Here is a 6404-nt window from a genome sequence, read left to right on the forward strand (position 1 = left end):
AAGTAAATAGATCTACTCACAATATATAGATAATTGATTTCTGAAAGACAAAATGTTTTCAGTGTAAATGTGATTTCGTTTTGATGTTTTATATAGTTTTATTTATGCCTTTTTTCACTCTGCATTATCTAAATTACCAAATACTTCGATCAGTGACATAGAAGTAATTACTTTGTTTTGTATCCTTAGTATGAAATAGATTTGTTTTATAATAAATATTTGTCTAAGAGCAAAAATCAAAGCATTCTTGTGGTTCTTTTTTCACCATTTTACTCTGTATATCTTCCCTCCAAGCTGTAGTGTAGCTAGGCCAAAATTAAGAAATAAAGGCGAGACATAGCAACTCAAAACCATTTATATTAAAGATTTTGCTGGTTAAAATTTTAAGTTCAATACCAAGAATATATTTTTCCTTTTATGACAAATAATTCCATTACTTTCAATGACCTACGATCATTATCTATTTCAAACTTTTCCTTTAGTAGAATGGGATGGAATGGGAAACTAGTGGAAATAAACTATCACGTATTTCCTTAAATGTACATGTACATACCTATAGCTATAGGTGTAAATCACTTCTAAAGTCGTATTTATAAATCAAATGAATAAATGAAAGAAAAAGTGGTATTTCATGGACTGGCCATACAAGTATATGTTGAGCAAAGCCCTAAGTAAGGCAGCCAAGTGCAAAATACTTTCTGCGACGAGGATGTATGTTTTCTGGTGGTCATAGTGAATGCTGCCCATGAAAACGTTTCAACAATTTTGATTAAATCTACATGTACTTACTCTTGGGTGGTATTACGTTAGTATAATCTTGTTAATTATTAAGAAATAATAATGAAGCCCGATACTGAGCGATGTCAATTCGAGAATTGTTAGGGCTGTTTAGCGATCTTTCACATTTTGTCCTTTGAAAATGTACGATGTCAATTACCCCGAAGTTGTTTTTATAATTAATAAAAGAGCACGGTCATTGAAACATACATGGACATAACCAGGATTTCTTCTAGATATACATTCCAAATCACATTCATTTTGGGACATAATCTTTGAAACAGTCTGCGTATGAATTAATCACAACCACTTCCGTCAATTTTGTTTTGACGTCAAAAACACGCACAATTTCATCAGGATTTTTTATCGGTAAATATAACTCACGGAAAAATTCTCAGTGAATGTGTACTTCAACATAAATATCATATGTCTATCCCTGTTAGGACATGTACTGCCAATGATATGGATTATTGGTCATTTACATTTCAAACAAGGGCGCTTGCTTGCCATATTCGAGGGGGCATCCATATTACAATTAATGTGGAAAAGTAGGAAACTTATAATACCAGCACTTTTATCGATGGCTAGGCAGTGCATATATCTTTTGGATTTGGTGACTTTAGATACTGTTGGAAAGACAATCAACTCGAGTTACATGTTATGCTGTGTGAAGAAATAAAGACGTTGTAACACTTTTGATACAATGTAGCTGACTGACGTCCAGGCACCATGAGGGAGGGTAACACTGACTTATGATAATCGTAGTGCTAAGATCGCTTTGTGGAACTTGACACACGGCACTTGAGCGCGTACGGGTCGGGCGGGGGTAGCCTCGGGAGAAGGGATCTCTGATCTCTCTCCTCTTACTCTTCTTCATCTCGTGTACGTTGAATTATTATAGCAATGGTAAGTGAGAGGCGTTTACTTACTTTCTCGCTGAAAACTCGACTGGCGCCCTGTAGGGATCCCAGCAAGCTGATTGGCTGGGAGCTACAAGTGGCCTTTCGCCAGTCGGGCAGCTTCGAATGTCCTTACAGGCATCGCCGTCCACCACTAAACACTTGTATGTATAATATGACAAGCCTCCAAACAGAATATCCATTCTTTTCTTATTCATCGAAAAGAAGACAGTAACATTGAAATATTACTCGAAAATAATGGCATGCGGCAACCTCACCAGTGACGTAAATTGATACGACTTCACACCGTTGCTCAAGCATCTAAGTAACCCAACATTTTGCACCGAATATATACATCATACACAAACAAAACAATTCGTAGTGAACTAGCATCGTTAATGTCTGACAAAACATGAGTTCATCAATTTGAACTTACTCGTTAGACTCCAGGAAACGCCGCCTCAAAAACTTGCCTGACGTCAGAGTGATTGATCGCCTCCCTTGTTCTGCACATGCGCAGTGAAACGTTATGGTGTCATGAAAATGAATGCAATAATTATCTGTATCTCGTGAAACTATATATATTAAATGAAATCAAATGAAGACCGGAGTAATACGTAACATTACATTACATTACATTACATTACATACATACATACATACATACATACATACATACATACATACATACATACATACATAACATTTCATAACATAACATATCCTCACACGCAAAAGAAACGCAAGTTGGGTATGCAGTATACATGTTATTTATTTTCAACAATAAAGACAAGAAATACTAATAGAGCAAGATTGTCAAAAATTTGACTGAAGACAGTTTAATGGATTAAAAGGCAGATGACATCATTGTTTTTTTCAAATGTTAAGGGCTTACACAGTTTCGGGTCAATACTCAAAATGTCAGTCAATACCTGGTGTGACCACCATTAGCATTGATCACTGCCACACATCTCCTGTACACTGAGTGGATCAGACGATTTGTGAAGGCCATAGGGATCCTCCTGCATACATCCATAGCAGCTATGAGTCGCTTTTGTGTCTCCCATGCAGATGGAAGAGTCAGAATTTGGCGGCGGCGAGGTGATTGTTTCGCTGACAGAAACTTTGTGGAAAGGGATCCATGGGGTGGACCTAGCGTCATGATATGGGCAGGGATTGGACTTAATGCGAGACTTGGACCCATGTGCTTTCTGAATGTTGGTCAAGGTTGGGAGACACGGCCTCACTGCTCAGCGGTATATCGACCAAGTGATCAGACCCCACGTCGTTCCATTTTTTGCACATCAACAACACATTTTCAAGCAGGACAGTGCTCGTCCCCATATGTTGCCACAGCTACCATGGCCTTTCTGCAACAACACAACATCCATGTTCTACCGTGGCCAGCCCTCAGCTCTGATCTGAACCCCATCGAACACTTGTGGGATGAGGTTAAAAGGCATTTGCACAATGCCGATGAACTACGCACAGCTGCTATAGATGTATGCAGGAGGATCCCTATGGCCTTCACAAATCGTCTGATCCACTCAATGTACAGGAGATGTGTGGCAGTGATCAATGCTAATGGTGGTCACACCAGGTATTGACTGACATTTTGGGTATTGACCCGAAACTGTGTAAGCCCTTAACATTTGAAAAAAACAATGATGTTATATGCCTTTTAATCCATTAAACTGTCTTTAGTCAAATTTTTGTCAATCTTGCCCTATTAGTATTTCTTGTCTTTAATGTTGAAAATAAATAACACGTATACTGCATACCCAACTTGCGTTTCTTTTGCGTGTGAGTATATATTCATGTCTATATTGTTGACAGGTTTCTGTTGTAGTGATCAACAATGTGAAGTATTATCTGGATTCTACAGTTTTTCCTGTGTTTCACCTTGATCTGGTGCAAAAATCAACTCCAGAGGTACTCTCATCTAAACAACACACACAATAATGACATGTCCCACTTCAAACACAAGTACACTAGCTTTTACATTCATCAAGGCAGGGTTTGATATCGGTTCACTTTCCAGGACATTGATTGTCATCCGATATGTCCAACAGATAGTTTTCAAATTTGGTATATATTTATATAAATAAAATGAAGAAAATGTCATGCCAATTGTCTCCATCAAAATCCCTGTATAAGTACACAATGTAAAACATTCATGTAAACAAGCCTAACATGTGACAATACCTGTATATTTTCCTTTGTTTGAAATGAATCTAAATAAATCCCACATTGATACTTCAGAGGCACAACATGCTGTGTCCAAGTGAGAGTTGGGCGAACCTGGATGACCCTCCCTGCCCCAACACTGATGCTGTCATCGCCTCCAGTCCTACAATGAGGTCCACCAGCCTAATATGCCCTACCCCTATATCCTCCATCTTCTACAATAGCATCCTACAACAGTTTGAACTACCTATTTCTTTCCCATCCTTCATCCCAAGTGTGTATCTGAATATTCATAATGCAGGTTTTATCAGTCCAAATACCAGTGTGCTTCATTCAGACTATCCTAACTGTACTGACACTAACGAATTTACTTCTCTGTTTCTAGTAGAGAGCAGACATGTATTCCCAGCCGAAATCATACATCCCTCCCTGCTGGCACCCATGCAAGCATAATCCCCAGGCCATGTAATATGTCCCTCCCTGCTGGCACCAGTGGAAGCATAGTCCCCAGCCCATGTAATATGTCCCTCCCTGCTGGCACCAGTGGAAGCATAGTCCCCAGCCCATGTAATATGTCCCTCCTTGCTGGCACCAGTGGAAGCATAATCCCCAGGCCATGTAATACATCCCTCCCTGCTGGCACCAGTGGAAGCATAGTCCCCAGCCCATGTAATACATCCCTCCCTGCTGGCACCCATGCAAGCATAATCCCCAGGCCATGTAATATGTCCCTCCCTGCTGGCACCAGTGGAAGCATAGTCCCCAGCCCATGTGATATGTCCCTCCCTGCTGGCACCAGTGCAAGCCAAACCTCTTCCAGTTGACAGTGAATGCAGCCTAGATCTACCAACAATCAGCCAGACGTCATTGGACCCGGATTTCGATGAGTCCAGCTTCTTCCAGTTGACAGTAAATGCAGCCTAGATCTACCAACAATCAGCCAGACATCATTGGACCCGGATTTCGATGATTCCAGCTTCCAGCCTCTTCCAGTTGACAGTGAATGCAGCCTGAATCTACCAACAATCAGCCAGACGTCATTGGACCCGGATTTCGATGAGTCCAGCTTCTTCCAGTTGACAGTAAATGCAGCCTAGATCTACCAACAATCAGCCAGACGTCATTGGACCCGGATTTCGATGATTCCAGCTTCCAGCCTCTTCCAGTTGACAGTGAATGCAGCCTAGATCTACCAACAATCAGCCAGACATCATTGGGCCCGGATTTTGATGATTCCAGCTTCCAGCTTCTTCCAGTTGACAGTGAATGCAGCCTGGATCTACCAACAATCAGCCAGACGTCATTGGGCCCGAATTTCGATGATTCCGCCTTCCAGCCTCTTCCTGTTGACTGTGAATGCAGCCTGGATCTACCAACACTCAGCCAGACCTCACTGGGCCCAAATTTTGATAATTCTTTCTTCAGCAGTGACTGCAACCTGTTACAAGACTACAGCCAGACTTTGATTAAATCAATCTTCAGTTCATTTCCTTGGAGCAGTGATTCCAGCCTGTCTAAGGCCATCAGCCTAATACAAGTATTGATGATTTCAATGAATCCATCCTCAAAGCCTTTTCCTTTCAACTGTGAATTCAGTCACAAGACATCAGCCGGAATGAATGAAAGGTTTAGCAAAACCTCAATTTATAACTTTATCCCAGATTGCCTAGTTTCTTTCCGAAACATACCAAACATGTAACAACAGACAAAAACAATTTACCATCAACAGGTTTAGGAAACAGTTTTTTTTCTTCAAATAATTGCATTCCTCTGGCTTGTTGTTATCTCTATGTGGCATAAACAAGGAGAAAGATTTCAGGATTCCAACACAGCTGAACATGACCACTATGTTGGGGGATCAATCATAATTTTGGGTGGAATGAGCTGCAGATCATGATGCCCTGTCCTTCGGCAACACTACAGGAACTCGGCACTGCTCTTACTGAAGAGTCGTACAAGCTTCCCTTGGCAACAATCCAGACACTTATTGGGAGTATTAGATTATGGTGTCAGGCTGTGATCACATCTCCTTGAGGACATACGCTACTGAGTTATTGTTTTTTTCAGTTAACAATCATTTGATGTTTCAGTTTTGGTAAGAAGTTCTCATTTTGACGGGCGGTCTGTCTGATTATTGATCACATGTTGTTTGCTGACATTGTGTGGCAATGTAATGGTATGTGTTAATGCACTGCGTATATTGTATGACCCTGTATATGTTGAATGATATATCGTTTCAGGTTGTGTTACACAACTTGAGGAATATAACATTCTCACTCTCTAGCTTGGGGAAGTATGTTCCAAACAGCAAACAGTGACAACCAAGGGTCCTCCCTGTTGAACACAGATTTACATGGGAAGTAGCTAATAAGTGATCCATTACATGACATACATAAGAAGTAATAGGGTAGTTTTGTTTAAAGGTAAAATCACATCAAATAATGGCATATTTGAACAGTCATGAGAGCCGATGAAAGCATGTTATCATAATCCTATTGTCTATCAAGATCAGATGATCTGATTGCAAGCTTCATACCTTGA

General features: G+C 40.3%; 1 pseudogene; it reads left to right on the top strand.

Annotated features, from left to right (window-relative positions):
- The first annotated feature begins 3947 nt into the window (after window positions 1-3947).
- On the top strand, window positions 3948-5453 carry LOC139475998 (coagulation factor V-like; annotated as a pseudogene).
- Window positions 5454-6404: the final 951 nt, after the last annotated feature.

Source organism: Haliotis cracherodii, unplaced genomic scaffold (assembly GCF_022045235.1).
Source record: "Haliotis cracherodii isolate W230 unplaced genomic scaffold, xgHalCrac1.p SCAF_3, whole genome shotgun sequence".
Classification (NCBI taxonomy): Eukaryota; Metazoa; Mollusca; class Gastropoda; order Lepetellida; family Haliotidae; genus Haliotis; species Haliotis cracherodii.